The sequence below is a fragment of the Dioscorea cayenensis genome, unplaced genomic scaffold (assembly GCF_009730915.1).
Source record: "Dioscorea cayenensis subsp. rotundata cultivar TDr96_F1 unplaced genomic scaffold, TDr96_F1_v2_PseudoChromosome.rev07_lg8_w22 25.fasta BLBR01002077.1, whole genome shotgun sequence".
Classification (NCBI taxonomy): Eukaryota; Viridiplantae; Streptophyta; class Magnoliopsida; order Dioscoreales; family Dioscoreaceae; genus Dioscorea; species Dioscorea cayenensis.
The window spans coordinates 1-21384 of NW_024088468.1; the positions used below are offsets into that span (position 1 = coordinate 1).

A 21384-nucleotide genomic window follows, 5' to 3' on the forward strand; every position below is an offset into this window, starting at 1 on the left:
GCATTGTCTTTCCCCTGTTGATGCATTACCAGATTTATTCCCTGACCAGGTATTCGGCACCAGCAAGAAATACCGTTCGTCTCCAAGATAATTCAGATGAGGATTTGAGGAAAGATACCATCCCCTACAAGGCTCCTCGAAGTATCCATCAAACCCAATTTAAATGGACAAGATTTTTAATTGGCAATTATGTGTAAGTTCTTCCTTCCTCCCATAGGTGTGAGAGCATATGAAAAAGTAAAGGGTAAATGTATGTGTGCTTGGTTTCTAGAATTTGAATAACACTAAAAAAGAAGTGTTTGATTTTATTGGGTTTCTTTTGTTTGCATTTAGGGGAATAAATTTTAGCGAGAGTACGCTTGTACATGTACATATCTTATTCTTGTTTTCAATTTAGAAAAAATATTATTATCATCGGTGAGGTTATTAGTCTTAATTTACAAACCCATATTCTGACACATTTTATCAGTACTCTACACCATTTAAATAAAATTAATTTTACATGAATGGTTTTTTCCATTGCATTGCGCCGTGTCGTAAAAACATTTCTTTGTCAAAACCGAGCCAAATACCATGACAAAAAATATACTATATAAAATTAAAAACGCCAAAATCGTGGTAAATACGGAACCAAAGTTCCGTATGTAAATCAATGCAAATGTTTGGCACAATAGTAAAAAAACCGCTTCAAAACAACGCATGTTTATAGTGTTAGCAAAAACGGGTGCCAAAATGTTTCTCGTCACCATTACTATATAAGACGGTTATTTTTTTTTTTGTGCTAAAAAATAAAGGCTAAAGTCAATTTGGCATGGTTTTAAACTTATTTTCATGCCAATTTTACTGCTGGTTGATTAATTTTTCGCATTGAATGGACCTTTTTACAAGTTTAATTGTGAGTATGGCTTTCTCTTGATCATTTTGAAAAGCAAAATTGAATTAGCCTCAACCTTGTTTGTTAAATTAATTAAATGGTAAATTGGTTGGTGGGGAAACGCAAATAGAAAAGTTGGGGCCATTTCTTCAAGTTAATGATTTGGATTTCTGCTGAAAATTATCTATTTTTTATTTAAAAATGAAAACTACTAAATTTTAGCCATTCAACACTGTAGCAGAAACCATTTCAAGAGATTAAAGCAATGAAAGATTTTACATATGTAAGCAACACGATTAAAAAATTTAATTATACACTTTTCAGCTATTATTGAAGTAAATTAAATATTGTATGGAAATTAAAAAAAAAAAATCATACAATAAACACAAGAAAGAATAATCAATTGTTCTTTCTCTAATCCTTCATGGTCTTGTTAATAGCCTCAAATCCACCTTCCTTTCTTGTCTCTCAATGAATAAGGCATGTATGTTCCAAAGAATCTTATCCCACATAAAGAAAGGCTGAGAGAAGTTATACTTGCTGCCAAAGCTGCGGATGAACATCATGAAGCACTGTTATTACTAAAGAACACCACATGTAGGATATTCCAGGAGCCACAGTCCAATGGTCATCTACGGTCTTAATGGTAGCAAAAGAGAAAAAGAAGATTCCAGTCCGGGGAAAGTCATGCCGGAGACAGCAAAGAGAGCGCACCACCAACTGTATCAAGAGAAGGTCTTCCAATGGATGGTTGCAATAAAGCTCCAAAGGCATGCAGAACCAAGAGTGTGGTGCTTGGAGTGTACATGTTTGTACAAGAACTTATTGAGATGGCCGTATTCAGCAAAGGAAATATTGCCATGTATCCACAATTACAACCATTGCCACCAAGAACTGCAACACCATCACTAATAAACTAGGCTGTGCCTTCACTGTTCCACCGTCATCGCCATAATGATCTGCATTAAAATTTTTAAATCGTAAGTACACATAATATAGGGTTTCACTCTGTATTAGTTATAAGACACACAAATTATTGATAGATCACAAACCGTGAACAAGGAAAGGAGATCGCGATCTGGAATGCTTGTTGGATGAGCACACCTTGACGACAGTAATCTTGAGACTATGTTCTTAACATCCTCTTCGCCTCGCAGAGACGGTGAAGGTCCATGAGCTTTTACCATCCAAAACAATGTAGAGGCCTGAGTGTGTCAGTATACTACAATGGGGCAATAAAGGTCCCTAGTAACCTCGTCAGACATCATGAACGCCATTTCTAATTGTTTTATCAAGCAATAAGCTAGCTTCTTCTTGCTTCTTCTGGAATGATTGCACCCTTTGGTGGTGAGGGCAGGCAGTGGAGGGTGGTCTATATTTATATGCTGTTGCTAAACATGGGTCAGCAAAGTGAGGCTCAGGACTTCATAATTTAATTAAGTCAAGCGATGAAGGTCAATAGTGGGGCTTAGTTTGATTAATTTGTAGTTTATTAATTAGCATATAAATTCTTGTCTTTTATGGAAATGTTTTGACTGGTGGAATTGGTCTCCATCGACAAACAAGAGACCATGTCATAGCACTTGGAACTAGTGTGTGCTGTAAGAAGTAATTGTTATTTTATTAGAATAAATTAATTTGCTGGCTGGGACATTAGTGTTTACTGAACCATGCAAAGTAAGTCATGCTGTACTGACTGAAGACAAGAGAAGCTCATCAGTATGAATATACAAAGAGTCCCCACACGAGAGTCAACTTCGTTTTAGCCTGAGGTTGGCGAAGAGAAGGTTCATAAGTGACAAGCCCATGCTGAAATATGTGAGCATAACATAATATTATTTCTCAAAATGAAATTTTTGAAATTTTATACACATCATTATGCTTGTATGCCAATAACATACTATCTTTTATAATTTCAAATCCCAACCCGGTTAATGAATGGATCAGCAGTATAGGACGGTGGTGTTTGGCCCACGTGCCTACAAGATTCAAACCTGTTGAATATAATTTTATAGGTCCAAAACTAAAAACATTACAAACAAAACAAATTGTAATAAATTAATCAATTAAATGTCTCTAACAACACAAGATCCTCTTAAAATTAAATACCACAACAAAACAAGTTATTAATCTCCTAACACGCAGTAATCCCGCCAAAAAATATTGAATTTAATTAAGAATATAATGATGTTCAAATCAATTCAACCATTAAAATCAAAAATAAGATAATCAAATTAAATTAAAAAACAGAAAAAAAAATTTTCTTGATAAAGATATTATCCATTTTATTTGTTTATTTATTTGATCCCTTTCAATAAAATGCACAGATAAAAACAAAAACAGTTGGATGAGGTTGGTAACCTAGTTAATAAGTTCATAGTCAGTTACATTATATAATCAATATAAAAGTTTCAACCTCAAAAGCATGAAATTGCAAATATCACACCTAATATCTTAGTATTGCAATTTTGTCTACTAAAGTAATAGTATATTAATAAAATGAGAAACAAGTTTTAAAATATCAAAAACTTATCCTAAATACTGATTAAATTTAAACTTTTGATATAGTAGTAGTACCATAAACATTGAAATTTCTCAATAAAAACTTATTTCTTATTAATAACAAGCTTTTTTCACATAAATATAACTGAATAACTACAAGCATCAATGGCAAGAGCTACGTGTTGTTAGTATCATAATATATATTTTATTGTAATAATTGCTCCTCAAAATATATACCGGCTTATATATTTTTACTTAAAATATATTTATTTTTTTTTTTTATGTTTCCTTATATGTTTATATTAATATTTATGTGTGTGCAATATAGTGGTCGGATTTTACTTCTAACAATATTTAGGATAAAGTGTGTCTCTGACAACCTATATGCGAACAAATAACCCGTAAAGTAAAGTATGATTAGAGCTCATTTAAAAGTGACAAATTAAAATGGAAAATTTTGAGAAAAGTGGAAAGAAAAGAAGCAACGTGGATCAAAGTTGCATGGATGGGAGATGTTAGAAATAGTTTTATAATAAGTTAGAATATTCTCACATGAAGAAGAAACAAATTAGAGATTCATTCTAGAATTTGAATTAGATTTATCTAAAATATATCACTTTTAAATCTATTTCTAAACTTGAAAAATAGAATTGAAATAGAAATATTTAATTTGGAAATTTAAAGTAAACATATTTTGGAATGGTAAGTTCTATTCCATTTGTGCCTTTCTAAATTTATAAATGAATAAGTTTTGTTGCAAAAATCCATTTCTAAATTTTGAATAGACTACTTTATCCGCTAATAAATTCGAAGTAACAAGCTTTTAGTTTAAAATGTATTTTGAACCAATTAGTAAGGATTAGAAATGGACGTAAGTTATTTCCGAACTAGATAAACCCAAATGTAGGTTTTCAATAATTTTCTACATATCACCCATGTTGATGTACCAAATTTAGACTTTAAAAGATTACTTTACTATGTAAAATAATTGAAATAGGTGAAAGTTTAGATATATGTATCATTCTCTTCAACTCAAGAATCAGATCCATTAAATACCATTATTCTATTCTCATATCATTCTCACCTCAAACCACTCACATCTCCAAATAATCATATAATTTTCATTTTCTCTCTTTTCCAAATTGAAACTGCTATAGTTTTAATGGAAATTAGAGAAAGTAATTAAAGGAAACAAACCGAGGAGAAAGTACTTTTCGTGGAGTTTTGCTTGAAGGAAACAAATGATGGATTAAAATATCAATATCAACGAGTATGCATTTATATCCTTTATCCTTTATTTTTAATTAAAATAAAATAACACAAAATCTTCCTTCAAAGTTTCACATAACCATCTAGACCCTTAAAAAGTCAACCTGCCTTTTACTTAATTTTCAAATTTCCTGTAATGATAATCTTAGTCCTTCCAGAGTGAATTACCTCAAAATTATATTTCACCCCTATCTCTTTCTCTTGTTCCTTCATAGCACTTTGCTTTGGATTTGTTCTGGTATCGGGTAGCATCGCGGCCATAAATATTTCATCATTATAACGCTATGGCTATGTAACAAAATTGGTAACTATGGCTACAAACTATTTCCTCCGTTAGCCGATGGCTACGTAAATGTTTTTTTTTTTTGAAATTGCTCGACTACTTAACTATTCTCCAAATAAGATCGATGTAATATAATGCGATGACGTACGCCAAAACATGATCCATGTAGGAAACCTCATCATATAACGACGAACATTTGTGCAAAAGCACACGTATGTAAATCAGCCAAGGCCATCATCATAAACTGCAGATTGGCTTTTTGTGACCACAATGTTACAAAAGAAACATTTGTGGCCATAGCGCATGCCACGGGGCGAAACACGAGGGCCACTAGTGAAACTTTGGCCCTCCGTAATCGCTAATGAGTTTGGATTTTGCTTTTTAATTAAATATAGCTTAAGCATGTATTATTAGATTATGTGTTGACATTGTGATCTAATTTGAAGCTTTACAAATAATTACAAGTTTCCTAAGTAAATTTCTTTTACATCTTATGTAATATGTTAACATAATTGTGAGTTTCCTAAGTAAATTTTTAAACATCTTACACATCTGTTCACATTATTATATTACAGAAAGATAAAATTTAATATGCCGCTAGAATCCCGTCTAAAGTATTGACATACTAAGGATTTGTTACAACATCCGAAATGCAAACCCTCATGTATACAAATATAAAAATAGTTCGCACAAGATAGGTTGCGACCAAATTAATAATACATAAACTTATTGTTCTTACAACTGTATACAATTGCTTACAAAACTCATGAGACTGGTGTTCTGCTAATAGTTTCATGTAGGTAGCCCGTATGCCAAAAACACCTCGCACCTATGAAACCATAAGGTACAAATTAACCCCGTTGGAGAAGATTTCGTCCGCATTGCACTTATCAAATTTCTCCTAAGCCCTTGAGGTCTTCAAGTCTCCCATGTCTTGTTCTCGAACAAAAGTTCTCCCTGCTGCTCGCTAAGGTGCATCTCAAAAATGGCTCAGTTCCGGGTGCGATATAAACCCATGTACCAGCAATTCTTCATTGCCATTTTTATGTCCACTAGCAGACAATATGGAAAATAAAACAAGGGGATAAAAAGGAAAACTGCAAACTAAGAAGTAACGTGATATATTGACGTTGATGCTCGATAAAACTCGGTGCAAATAATATGGTTTTATTTTCAAAAGTGCATTCCAATAGGTTGCGCGTGGACTAGTATGCAGTACTTACGAGTGCTGCAAATGGCGCTAGTATTGCTCTATTTTCCCACCATAATCACCACCCATTACCATCTCGCACAACACAGTGCTAATGGCTCTTTTAAGACGGTCGTGCACAGATCCGCGGCCAAAGCATTGAAATAACCCAAGAGCGGAAAAGAACATTATTACTTTCTCATTGGGGACAACGTCTTTAGTGCTTTGTTTCGCGTTTTTCGGCTTTCATCGCTTATTGCCATCAAAACTATACCTATACCTGTATGCAAATAAAACAACAAATGCACAAAACAAAACACACTAATTAGCCAAACATAAACCATAACCCAAGAGATAAAAATAAAATAATCACACATAAATGTGATTACCATATACACTTTGGTATGAAAGACAGCTGAAATATAATTATGATTTACAAAGCAAATATATTTAGCATGTTGTGACACATCATGAGGCAGTCATAAACAGCGATACATGCAAAAAGACAAAGACAAAAGCATACATAACTCATCAATTTTCAATTTGCATGCTGTCAGAGCATAACATGCACAAGTAGTAAAGTGTAAAACAGGATGATACGAGATGGAGCAGAGCTATGTCCTATGCTGGATAAGACCCATGTCCGCCCACAAAAGTATCATCAAAGTTCAATAGCATGCATGCAAGGTTGTAGATCATGCGTAGTTTAAAATGATGAATGTGAAATGCGTATAACGTATAAAGCAAATGAAAACAAATATAAGTGAATCCGTAATTAGACATCCATGTAGCAAAACTCAATGGCACATGACTATGTTCACACGAAGTGGATAGGATGCTTCTAAATCCAAGCGTTTGGCGAGACATCCATCCTTTGACGCTGAAACCTTCTCCCCTCATTCTCACGGTCTCAAGATAATCACATTCTCAAGAACATGCCTATTGTATCCATCTACCTCCGTCATCTTTGAATACAGTGTCTCCGACCAATGTGTAGGGGTTTGGGCTAACAACATCCATTTCTCCAACTACACTAACAAGTTCAACCATCATGCAATTGCGCTCAGGGTTTACCTATAATGTCGACTCTATAGTGTGGATGATGTCACAGGACTCACTAGCTGATGGGTGGCAGTAGTTCCCACTCATCTCCATCACTATTAACATTGTCAATAGGTGATTCAAAATTATCATTATCATTGCTAGCATCCTCACTCTCCTATTGGATTTTTAGCATAAAAATCAATGGTACGAAATCAGACTGCAAGAGATATGAACCTGCTATGCGCTGTCCTCGCCACAACATATCCTAAGCCCTTCATACTCCCTAACAATGGGTTTGTTAACGAGACGGCCTCTACAGCCTGGATGTGCCTCAGCATGAAACATCAACAGGTGGGAAAAGATCATCAACTAGCAGTCATTAGACAACCCACAGCCTAGTTATGATACAAAACCTCTAATCGAAAGCCGAGGAAACAATGGAGTCAAAAGTGATTGTCTCTTTGTCTCATCGGGTTCCAAAACCAGCGCCTCAAGTCCCTCACTTTATCTCAACATATCGCGGCCTTCAAAGTCCTATAATGTGTTCTCAACATTCCCTCGTAGTAAAGTTAGTTCCAAATTTTCCAGATTACAACACTCTGCAGCGAGAGAAACGCTATACTCTTTTGAGAAGGACCTCATCATGCTTTAAGCCCTTGGCTTGTTCAACCAACAATGGGATCAAAAAGTCATGTCAACTCAAATTTCTCCACCACTTTTGGGTACCACATTTGCTTTTCTAGACTTTGAATCGCCCTCAATACGTGTGTAGTATTCACAACCTCCAAGGATATATTTAAATTCTAATGAAGCAGAAAACATCTAGCGCATTGTGTGTATCAAAGCGCAGGATTAGATTCTCAGTATCATTACCAACAAGGCATGATGAATCAATTAAACATTCTAAAATATGAGGCGACACTCCGCGATAACAATGCTCAGTGAACTCAGATAATCACAATCGCGATAAAAACAACAACATGGATCTCAAAGATCAATATCAACAAGGTACGATGGAATTCATCACATTCTAAAATAAGGATAAAAACAACTGTGAAACAACAAGCTAAGTGAACTGCATGATGAAAACCACATAATACACTGTTGCTAAAAACAACAACATGGATTTAAGTATCAATATCAACAAGGCATGATGAATCAATTAAACATTTTCAAATAAGGATAAAACAATTTGCATGACAACAATCTAAGTGAACTCGCATAATACATTATTGATAGAAAAGCAAGAATATGGATTTTCAATATCAATATCAACAAGGCATGATCAATCAATTAAACAACCTAAATATGAATTATGAAACACATCATGATGCATAATTGATAAGTGCTTGTGTACTAGTAATATGAAGTATTCTTTTCTTACATTGAGCATTATTTTTCCTCGAGTTTTATCACATATACATGTGTATTTGTGTTCTTTTTGTGCATGTAGGGTTGTGGACACAATTATGGAGGAAAGAAAACCAAAGTGGATCGTGGATGTACCTCGAGTGAAATCTTGGAGTGAACTAACGTGAAGAAACATGTTGTTCTCGAAGACATAGAGTGTGTGCCAACCTTCATTGTGCTCCGAGTGAACATGCAAATTAGAGAGGCATAGAAGTCAGTCACACTCATGATGTTCCGACATGTGCATTACTAGCAAGACCTTCATCAATGTGACATTTGTGCTGAAGATGCAACGCGATCTACCGCATGGATGTGTGCCCCATGCATGCGGCCTCGATGAAAAAGTGATGGATTCAAGGGAGTATTTTTGAGCAGTCATTTGTAGCAATTCAATGCGTAGCAAAATTACGTAGCACAAACTGTCAGTTGACCTAAACATGCTCAATTTTTCAATTGCAAAACAATAAAGACCAACAAAAATCAAATAAGATTAATTGTTTTTGCAAAAAAAAAAGAAAGAAAAGAAAGAAAAGAAAAAGGGGTATAGTTTTCACATAATTTCAAAATCGGATGCTCATAGCTCAAAAACAAATGTCCATCTTAATCACCCGATTCAAGCAGCGAGATACCTCCCACAATAGTATTACAGATAGATTTTAATGTTCATAAAGCAACTGAAGATTCAAAAATCAAAACATTTATCTATAAATTTGAATAGTTCAGCCAACCAGTTTGCACTAATTTTATATGTCAATTGCATTGAACATTGTAGATACATGCATTTAAGAAAGTGGATATCATTTGTAGATTCCAATTCACAAAACAAAAATGTATCAACATATATAATACAAAAAGACCAGCAGAGATTTTCATAAACTTTGTTCTTCATAAGAAGTCAGAATAAATTTTCATAAATAAACTTACTTCGCATTCATTCAAAAATGAAGAAACTTGTATCTGATAAATGTAGATTTTTGAAAAATGGTTACATGGCATCTATACATCAACACTATATGAATTATTGGAAAAGAGATAAGTACAGGCACATGTGCTAAAAAGAATAAACTACAAAGTTAATAGAAATGATAACATAGATTAGAAATTAGAACATGTCTACTAGGAGCGGAGAAAAAGTAAAAATATAACAAGTACAGGAATAGACAATATAAATATGATTAACCTTTTTAGTAAAAAAATGGAGTTTTTCAATTAGGATAGCACCACAAGCAACAACAATATAGTCAATGTTATTTTTATATATATACTAAAAGACAATAGTTGTTATTTTTGGTCCATAACTCTCTCCACTAGCAATAATGTAGAACATGTCACTCGCATTTGCTCTTAAAATTTATGGTCTATACCACTTAGATCAATGGGCACTTAAACATATGATTTATGATAATAATGAGTTGGATTCTCGAAAGACTAACAAGACAGGTCTCTAACATGATGCATGTTTTGGGATATAACAAGTGCCAGACATTGCACTTCTGCAACTCACATTGAGTTGTTCCACCGATGAGCTCTCAATGCAGATACAAAAACATTCCTTTACACATGACAACGCCAAGCAAGATGCAATGGGCCAAACTTAGATACTCTAGATCTAGACAAAATGAACAAGAAAATAGGATTTCAATGTGAATACATGAATTTCTTTTTGCTACATTTTTCACATCAAATTTATAGTGCATCAAATTTATGCCAAAAGAGATAGAACACACACAAATCTACATGAGTGAAAGACCATAAGAAGTGCATTTAAGCAATCATGAAACTCATCCTACATACAATAGATGATACTTTGTTTAACTCCAAATAACTGCAGATTTTATACTAGGGCTATATTGAAAAACTAACACATCATGTTCTCCCAAATCGGGAAATTATTTTCTAAAACATGAAAAACATTACTGAAGGGTTACTCTAGGGCTATCATATGCCCTCCAAGTTTAAATGCATTTTTGTAAGTGACCATTGGAAGTGTAGCATCATGGTTTTCAAAAGTCATTTTCTAAAACATGAAAAGAAAAATTACTAAAGCATTAGTCTAAAATGCAATGAGAAGTAACATGAAACATGATTGGGCAGTTGAAGTACCTTCTCCCCTTCTCTAATTGGATCAAAAATAGGCTTCTGCCCGGAAGCCGGCAAAGCCGGAGAGTAATTCGCACTTCCGCCATGAGTTCCCATGTTCGCACATCCTTTCAAAGCTTTCCCTCGAGGAGGTCGGGACTTGCATCGCCTCGGGTGGTCTTCCCTTGTTACTAGTGGATCTGCTCTTCGATTTCTTCACCTCCGGTCACCAGTGAATGCCATCAAATAAAATCCTCAAAAACAGCATCTGGATTTGCTGCTTTAAATGCTAACATATATGTTTCACATATTTAGAACTCAAGTCATGTAGAATCCATTCAAAGTAAAGATCAAGCAAAAAGGATGCAATCACAATATCAAAAATAATTTATTTACAAAAGGAAAACGCATCATTAGGAGATTAACTTACGAAGTCAAAGGAGCGATGAGTATTCATAGTTTAAATTGAAGTACACAATTGCTTCCAAATTCACATTTTGAAGCCTTTTCATCTATATGAAAGGAATGAAACGATGACAAAGTGTGTTGTCAGAATGACCACAAAGAGGAAAATAATCATGATTTTCCATAATAAAAACATTAAACAAAAACAAATCCAAAAATCCTTGACTATCATGATCTCAAATGCAAATTAATTCTTATATTACATTTTGAATTTATATTGGGGAAATATTTACCTCAGGAGAAATGGCACATACATGGGCTTGGGATGATTCATATATAGATAGAAGATATGACAAGTGGATAGCATTGATAAAAGTTAGAGAGGAAGCACGTAAACTTATCTAATAAGAATGGAAGATAATCTTAATAGGCTTGTTCCCTTTAATTTCATTATTATTAATTCCAACTACATATTCATCACTATTCTTCTAGTTATATCTAATCATTAAGCTCAATCATGCATAAATGGCAGAGTATAAGTCAGAGAAAAATGAACTGTCTACTCCTATGCGCCAGAATGGATAAGAGAACAAAAGCAAAACCAGTTCCATCAAATATTAGCTTAATTTGTTAATAACTATTGATAGTAGAATGAATTATATATAAACTGGTCAAGAATCTACTGAATTTACCAAATTTATCAAATTCAAATGGATGGTTTTCTTACATCTTACTAGAAGAGAGAATTTCTCTTTCTAATTGTACAGAGGTGCTCTGCAATAATGAAACGCCATCATGTTTCTCTGCTAGTGTTAAAATTTCCAAGATAGTAGTTGCAAGTTAAAGCATAAGCAAACAAAAAGTCAAAAGATACATGGAAACATGATTGCCAAATAAAGAAATGTGTCATTGTCAAACTATATAAACCATTAGTGATGATGAAAGAAAACTATCCACAGCCGCAGAGCTTTGTTGCTCAAACATGGGACTATTTCTGACAAGAGTATCAATGAAAACATTAGTCCCAAAGATTAAAAATAAAATAATTAGATAATCCACATAATGATAATGTCAGGGCAACCTGAACATCATATCTAAGTCTTTATAATGTCCATCAACTCGCAAAATTTGATTAGGTGGGAAAACACAATCATTATTTACATCAGGAAAACACTCTTGCATCACCAAACTTTAATCATTCCAAAAGAAGAAGCCGGTTTCTTCTTTTCCCAAAAGAACCAGCTCAGTTACACCCATGCTATGCATGTTTCTTCCAACATCATTAATTAATGTGTCTTGTGGTGACTTGCCGTAGGCATCATATGAAGCAAACAGGCCTGGTTCACCACTCCAATGAGGCACAATATGATCATCACAATTTATTCTAGAAGAAAAAAAACACTTTGAAAGCATTATCGCACAAATCAAGAAAGGAAACCATTTGCAAATCTACAATTATGCAAGTTACCTGAGTATTCCATCATCATCATTACCTTGAAAATTATCAATTGCAAATAGAACACAATAGGTACAACTAAGCACTTTATTATTGGATAAATTTTCCAAAAAAGCAAGACTTCGAACTGGAGAAATACCATTAATCGAGAGCTGGCACAAGTGGGCTCTCATTCTTAGAGCAAATTAGATAGCAATCTCCAGAATTATTGTACTTAGTAAAGCGATTGTCAATTATTTGAAAAATCAAGTAAGCTGTAAGATCCCATGGTTCCAAAACTACTCTTCTTGATTACGCAACAAGGAAATTAGTAATTCTCTGGATCTACAATCCTCCATTCTATATACTTTTGTCTTTGAAGATCCATTGATGTTCTTGCTCCTTGAAAAACCATTAACAACACCAAATGTTTGTTTCATATGTAAATGAACTGATGCTTCACAATCATTCATCCATTGACCCTTAGATATTACATTACATGATCATTGCTTTCACTCAAATCCCACAAACCAGTATTATCATATGAAAAAAAAATGTCAATAGATTAAATTCCTACCAACATGAATGAACTTTTTTCATATATTTGCATGATTTAGCATTTAGCGTATTTCAAGAAAATTTATGTGAATCCATAAATAAATCCTCTTATCACATATGATCAAAATAATTCCAATTGCATAAGAGGCATGGACATCAAGAGCATGGGTTTCAACTAACAAATTAAATTATTAAAACAAACTAAACCCCTAATGATGTACTTGGTAGAAAGAAAACTACCAAGTTTTACATAATTATAGTCAAATTGATATACATACATACATGCATATATATATATATATACACGTCTACCTTCAAAGCCTTTTAGATCCAGTATGTTCAAAGGGAAAAACAACACCTCCTTTTGTGAAGTCATTGTACTCTCTCATCAATTTTTTCATCTCAGGCTCCCTAGGATCCACATCCAGCATCTCCTTTATGATAATATAGAATGACATATATATTTAATCCATCAATTGATCAATATATATATATGCATATAACCATGTTCATGACCTTCATTGCTTCATCCTTAGCAGAAACCATAGGACAATCATTTTAAAAACTCAAGAGGAAAGATAAAACTAGCTCAAGGTAAAATAAATCCCAAATCCAAAATAAGCAGCAAAAAAAAAGAAGAGAAAGATACGCTCCGTTAAAATGAATTCCATGTCCAAATTATTTCATTCTAACTTAATTCATGCAAATCAAACAAATCCAAGTACAAAAAACCAACAAGCAACATATCAATTCATCAGGCCAATCAAATTAGTTTGGCAACAATTGCAATGCCTCACTCAATATTAAGAAAAAAAAAGTTGAAAAATGAATAAGATCGGTAACAATCAACACCAAATCAGATCATGCCTATAAATTCCACAACAAGAGACTCACCAGCAATTAAGAGAAACAACAAGATCGGCTAGAGGCGAGCTCAGGGGAGGGGGTTCAAGCATTGGTTGTTCCTCGAGCAACCAAGAGCTTTCCATGCTTGCGGTTCAGACTGAGGCGATGGAGGAGTTCTCGGGTGTCTGGGTATATGAGGAGATGGGACACATTGATCGCAATTAGGGCAAAATCATTAGGGAAAAAGCGATTAGAGACATTGGCACTAACATAGAGTTTGGGGCACATTGATCTTGGCCTTGCGGCCAGGACGGTGAGAACTCCAGCCGTGCTCTCCGCAGAGTCGAAGGATTCGAGCCAGACGCGTGCGCGAGCTTTCATTGGTCACGAGACCTGCTGGGCGAGTCGCCTTGGTAGCGCTTCTTGTTGCCAGATCCTGTAACGATCGGCGCCTCTGTGGCTCCCATGAAGGCAGCGACGTGAAGGCCTTAGCCCTCCTGAGCTTCTACTCGAGAGAGAGAATTTTCAAAGTTAATTAAAAATTGGATATGATTTACATGCGGTTGATTTAAACCGGCTCTAAAAGATTGATATAATTTGGGACATCAACTATGGATCCAGTTTTTCTAAAACCGCCTCTTCCAAACTGGCTCTAAAAGTATAAATTGGTGAAGTGTTGGGATAAAAAAAAATTAAAAGCTACTCAAAATTACATTAATGAATGTCAGGTTGCACAAAAAGGTAGAGGTGTGAAGTAGTTACAATTAAAAAAAATCCATTTATGGTTATATTCCATTATTTTAGTCCATCGAGTAGGGGTGGCATTCTTGGCATGCTATGTGGATTGTTTGATTTCATTGTTCGACCATTGGCCTGCTACTCAGATATCAATATATATATATATATATATATGCATATAACCATGTTCATGACCTTCATTGCTTCATCCTTGGCAGAAACCATAGGACAATCATTTTAAAAACTCAAGAGGAAAGATAAATCTAGCTCAAGGTAAAATAAATCCCAAATCCAAAATAAGCAGCTAAAAAAAAGAAGAGAAGATACGCTCCGTTAAAATGAATTCCATGTCCAAATTATTTCATTCTAACTTAATTCATGCAAATCAAACAAATCCAAGTACAAAAAACCAACAAGCAACATATCAATTCATCAGGGAAATAAAATTAGTTTGGCAACAATTGCTGTTGTACCCAGTCCAAATTTAGGGGCCAATTCGGTCATTTGGATTTTGTTTCCATTCTTGTGTCAGAGGGGCAATAGAGTAATTTAGAAAAGAATAAAAACATTGTAGCAGCCCATTACTATAGTTAAACCAGCCTGTTCCTGTAGTTTTTGCAGCCCAGCACTGTTGATTCTGCCCGGCACTGTAGCACCCCGATACTGTAGCAAAAATGACACTGTAGCAGCCCAACACTGTAGCAGACCGAGAGTTAAAATCAAAATCTTTTCTCTTCCTTCTTCTTTCCTTCTCCTTCTTTGTTTCTCCATGCCGACCGAACCCTTAAAAATCCCTAACTATTTCCGGCGACCAATTCCGGCGAACCAACACCAAAAATTTATTCCCCACATCCTCTTGAGTAAGGTAAGAGCCTTTATCCAAGTTTTTACCATGTATTTCTTCCGTATTTTCATTGTATTCATTGTTTAGAAACCTAGACCAAAACCTTAGATTTTCCAAGATTTGTGGGAGTTTTTGGGCTTAAAATGAAGCCCTTGATGTTGTCAATTGTTATTCATGAGAATTGTGGCAAAATTTCATTGTTTGATGTTGTAAAATGAGAGAAAACCATTTGTAAGGTTCGGGTTTTACTGTAGAATTCCGACGTTACTGTAGCACCAGAAAACTTTGGCCTTTTATTGTATTTCTTTGATCCAAATTGAAGCTTTTCATTCATTGAACTTATTGGAACTAGGTTTACTTCATCCCGAGGTCGTTTGGGTCCAAAATGACAATGTTTTGCCCTAAAACCCTAAGGTTTCGTATTAGACATGTATAAATGCATTTGCATGCATTTTCTTTTAGCTATCATGCTTGTGTTCATTAGTATTTGGATTCCCTGCTTGTATCTAGGTGGCGAAGCACCTCCAAAGGGAAGGAAACCGCCAATCAGTGTGCGCGTCTCCATGCGAGGCAACATGTCTTGTGAGTGGGTTATGTTGAATGCACAATTATAATTGAATATCGAAAATATTTTAATTGTTTTCTGAAATGATTTCCATGGCTTTATCATGTTTTAAATCACTATTTCATGGATGAGAAGAAAGTATAGATGACCGCTAGAAACTATGTTTTATTTGGAATGACTTGTGGTTTACTCTCTGAAAAATCATGAGAGCGCTTACTAAGGACATACATGTTTGGTGGATGAATGGAAATTGTTGATTATTACAATGAGTTCATTAAGCTTATGTGTTATAAGTGAAATTAATTATGTATATTCAATGGATGATTTAATCTCCCTAGTGATGTATAATTTCTAAAGTTTTGAGGCATAATGTGATCAATATGGTACATGGAACCTGATGAAACCTTGAATGCTAAGGTATATAATTACACTTATGTTGAAATTGATGAAATTTGTTCTTGTAAGTATACTGTAGAGTGCTTAATTATAGTTGATCATATTGTGGTATATATATATATATATCGGGTGGATGTCAATGATTATGATTATTATTTTAAATGGAATTTCTTTAGAATGTTGATGATGAATAGCTTGAGTTATATATATGACAAGTGTTGAATTGCAAAAACTGAATATTCTTGTGAATTTCTAATAATAGTTTGATTTAGTACTCCTAAGAGGAGATAGTGAACTTGTGAGTATTTTGACAATGGGATTATTATAGATGAAGCAAATATTAATGTTGAGGTAATGGCACTATGATAAGAATCTAAGACCTTGTTGAGTATAAGAAATGGTTGAATAGTAAAGACTTGTGAAAGTAAATACTGATGATGCGTAAAGAAGGATTTAATCAATATATATTGGCACGTGAGATTATAGGTGATGAGATGAACATATTTTCATGACTTGTAAAGTATTTAGAGGTTGTGATTGACTGGACCTTGGGGATTAATCTTGTACTTTGAGGAAAAATTAGTGAGTTGAAGAAAGAGAAAGCTGGAATGATCCTAAGTAACTTGAGATTTAACTAGACCAAAAGCCATGTTTGTTCTGACGATTTTTTATTTGTATTTCAAACTTAATGTTTCCTTTCTACCTTATTGGTATTTATTTTTAGAAATGGTTTGTAAAACCTTTCACTTGTATAAGCATGCTTTTGATATTTATGATTATAAAAAAACAAAAGGGTTTTTATTTCTGAATGGCATGTGCTTCTAGATTGTGGATATTATAATGCGTTTAATATTGGCTGGTTTTATTGTCTAAAGCAATGCTTCAGAGCTTCGCATATTATTGTGTTATTCTTGGCATTTGGACAGAAATGTTTTTGAATGTATTGGCACATCGGGATTGGAATACTTTTTGATAGTTTATATGCATTGCTATGCTTTGGCTTTGGATTTGTGGAAATAATGTTTATTCCCAATATGTGAATGCTTGTCCTGGATAAGAACCCTGTGACATGAGTGATTCAGATTGTATTATTGCTACAGCTATATGTTGGTTTGGATGGTGACGGCGGGCTAAGGCCCGATGATAAGTGCTTGAGTGAACATGTTTTTATGCTTGTTTTACATACATTGAGCATCATATTTTATATGGTTTATGGCTCATTTCGTGTATTGGGTGTTCTTTTATGCATGTAGGTTGTGAAGGCATTGGGATTTCAAATGGGAGCGAAGATAGGCTATTATGGCATAATATTGGGAGTTCTTGTACAAATCAAGTTGGAAGATACAAGAGGGGTTCATGTATGAGGAGATGTGTGCCAACTTCCATAGTTTTTTTGCAAAGCCAAGTTATTAATGGAAGGGCACAAAGGCAGCCATGTCTCCACATCCCTCCTCCTTGTAAAGATTTCAAGACCTTTCAAGACGCATTGATGAAGGAAAAGCCGGATAGCCTACCATATGATCGTGTGCCCGATCGTGTGGCCTTAAGAGGAGAATGTTCATCGTTGTGCAGCAGGAATACTGTAGCGGAATTACTGTAGCGGAATCACTGTAGCGGAATCACTGTAGCGAATTCATCGCTCACGCGCCCGCTGAAATTCCACGCGGTGCGTGGGGGGCACGTGAGCAGGCAGCGTTTTGAGGCTATAAATACACCTTTTGGCCGATTCTAAAGGGACTTTTGCGGAGCTTTGAGCATAGACATTGAGAGAGAGACGGCTAGGGGTTTGAGGAGAAGGTCTTCGCCAATTGATAGGGAGTTCTTCACCAACTTTGATAGATTCCTTCGACGTCATAGCATTTTTGGGGAGCCATTGGCAACCTAGCTTCGAGAGGAATCCTTCAAGGCGTAGAACTACCAATCAAGGCCAATCCGCATGCAATTCGAGGGGTTTTCTCTATGGGTTTTATTGCTTTTCATTGTATTGATTATTGTTTTTGTAACTAGGCCCATGGAGGGCTAAACCCTAGTAGGTATTTGGGCATGTGAACCCTAAGATTTATATTTTTTTGGATTGATTCTCTTAATGTTTCTAGTTAATCCGAGTTGTCTTGAGTTTTAATCTTGTGATTTAATTGCTTGCTAGTGTTGTTAATCCTTGTGGTTGATTACATTGCATGATTTAATACTTTAATGTGTGAAGTTTCCATTAGAGTTGGAGTTCCAAGATTAAAGAGGGTTGAGAGGGTGAGCCTTGAGATGGAGGAATGTCCCCTTTCCCTTTCGATTGAGTGTTTCCTATCTCCGTATTCCATATTCTCTTTGCAACCATATTCGATGTGAGGCGTGAGATTGCTCGATTTCTCCGCCCGGGACCTTGTAGGGGGTTAGGATCCTTCGCCGGGGAATTAGGGTTGGATCTACATTTAGGAATCGGTTTCACTCTTAGGTTTCCTTAGAGCATATTGCGGTCATATGGGGTGTGAAGTGTTGAGATTGCTCGATTTCTCCACCGGGACCTCGTAGGGGACTAGTGCCTTTTGCTTGGAGACAAGAATTGGCTATCGTTGGACTACCTCGACTCATTAGACTCGATTCTATGAGCATTTAGTGAATCTTGAGCGTTAAAGAAGATCTTAGGGGGATCATTGCCCTGAATACCTCATCCTTAGTGATTGAGACTCTTCTATTTTATTTCTTGCATACTTGTTTGCTTTGCTTGCAATTAGTTCACTCCATTATCTTAATTGATTCCGACTAGATAATTGAGAAGTGGTTATTACTAGTACTTCCGTTCCTTGTGGATTCGACTACCCGACTCACCGGGTAATTATTACTTCGACACTCGTACACTTGCGATTCACGCACGCATATTCGGACGTGTCAAGTTTTTTTGGCGCCGTTGCGGGAGCAGGGATATTAGGAACACTAGGACTTGATTACTTTAGTCATTCACATTTTTTTATTTGTTTTTTTCTATTTCATATTTCTTTTCTTTTCGCCCGTTCTCATTGTTTCTTTTTATTGATTTCAACTTCAGGTTATGACCCGAGGGAACCCTTCGACATTGGTTGAAGAGGACCCTCGAAATTGAACGAAGATTTCGTAGAAGGGGCAAGGAACTCATGCAAGAACAGGACTCTCCAAGCTGAAATAGATATCGAAAGATCGGGAAAAATATGGGCTGAACAAGAAGGGCAACAAAGGACATTATCAGATTTTTGCTAGGCCTACAATTCGTGGGACACAATCAAGCATTGTTAGGCCACCGGTAGCTGCCCAAAAATTTTTGAGTTAAAAGCCGGGTTTTTATTCAAATGGTTCAACAGATCGCATGCAGTTCAATGGGTTAGCCGATGAAGACCCAAATAGTCATATTGAGAATTTCCTCGAAGTTTGTGATATGTTGAAGATCAATGGAGTCTCGGATGATGCAATCCGATTGAGAGCATTCCCTTTTTCATTGAAGGGAAGAGCCAAGCAATGGCTTCATTCACTACCACGAGCTTCTATCACAACGTGGGACGAGATGGTTGAGGCTTTCCTCGCAAGGTATTTTCCCCCGGGGAAATCGGCAAAGCTTCGCAATGAAATATCTTCGTTTGTTCAGATAGAGCTTGAATCTTTATTTGAAACTTGGGAGCGTTTCAAAGACCTTTTGCGGAAGTGTCCACAACACGGGTTCCCCGAGTGGATGGTTATTCAATCATTTTACAATGGGTTGAACTCGAGTACCAAGCAACTCCTTGATGCCGCCGCGGGAGGGACAATGGGAAACAAAACCCCCGAGCAAGCCCGACAACTAATTGAGGAAATGGGATTGAATAGCTACCAATGGAATGCAAGGGAAAGGAAGAAGGTGGCCGGACTCCATGAAATTGATGCGGTTACATCCTTAGCAGCCCAAGTCGAGGCACTAAGCAAGAAGTTGGATATGTTGACTTCATCGAAGGTAGCCTCAATCACAAGTTGTGATGGTTGTGGGGGTGCACACATGCCATCAGATTGTCCTATCTCAATTACCACTTCAGCCCCAATTGAACAAGTTGATTTTGTGGGTAATTCGGGAAGAGTACAAGGGAACCCCTACAGCAATACTTACAACCAAGGGTGGAGAAGCCACCCAAATCTCTCCTGGGGAAATCAAGGGCAGCAAAAGGCCGTTGCCCCACCTGGATTTCAGCAAACACCTTCGATTCCGGAAAGAGTTTCAGAATTGGAAAGGGTTTTGTCGAAGTTTATTCAATCAACTGACACAAGGTTCCAAAACATAGAGGCAACACTCCGTAATCACACTGCTTCTTTACATAATTTGGAGAATCAAGTTGGGCAAATAGCAAAATCATTAGCGGAGAGACCTATTGGAAGCTTGCCGAGTAACACTGAGACTAACCCAAGAGAGCAAGTGAAAGCGATCACCTTGAGAAGTGGTCGAGGGCTCCAAGAAAAGGGTGCGGCTGAGAATAATTCTGAAATTCTTCAAGCCAAAACCCCCACTGGGAAGACTGCTGAGAATCCACAAGAACAGCCAAGGGATAGGGTGCAAGACAAGGAAAAGGGGCCAGCTGTGCCTTCCCCTTCATTTTCCCCAAGAATTCCCTATCCAGCGCGTTTGAAGAAAGACCAAGTTGATGAGCAAAACAGGAAATTTCTGGATCTATTCAAACAACTACACATAAACATTCCGTTTGTAGAGGCATTGTCTCAAATGCCTCGCTATGCAAAGTTTTTGAAGGACCTCTTAACCAACAAGAGGAAGATGGAGGAAAGTGTGGCTGTGGTATTAGAAGGTAAGTGTTCGGCAATGCTTCAGAAAAACTTGCCAAACAAAATGAAAGATCCGGGGTGTTTCATCATACCATGTGCAATCGGAGGTTTGGGGGAAGAAAAAGCTTTGGCCGATTCGGGAGCTAGTATTAATGTTATGCCATACGCATTATTTCGGAA

The 21384-nt window shown here is 35.9% G+C and overlaps 1 long non-coding RNA gene, 1 other non-coding gene and 1 pseudogene across 2 annotated transcripts; 1 reads left to right on the forward strand and 2 right to left on the reverse strand.

Annotated features, from left to right (window-relative positions):
- Window positions 1-1316: 1316 nt before the first annotated feature.
- On the reverse strand, window positions 1317-2151 carry LOC120257381 (annotated as a pseudogene).
- Window positions 2152-15357: 13206 nt separating this feature from the next.
- On the forward strand, window positions 15358-17563 carry LOC120257382. Its single transcript, XR_005535663.1, has 3 exons — window positions 15358-15497; window positions 15987-16058; window positions 17538-17563. It is a non-coding gene; the product is annotated as an uncharacterized LOC120257382 (long non-coding RNA).
- Window positions 17564-20015: 2452 nt separating this feature from the next.
- Window positions 20016-20121, reverse strand: LOC120257385. The gene has a single exon (XR_005535664.1). It is a non-coding gene; the product is annotated as a small nucleolar RNA R71 (small nucleolar RNA).
- Window positions 20122-21384: the final 1263 nt, after the last annotated feature.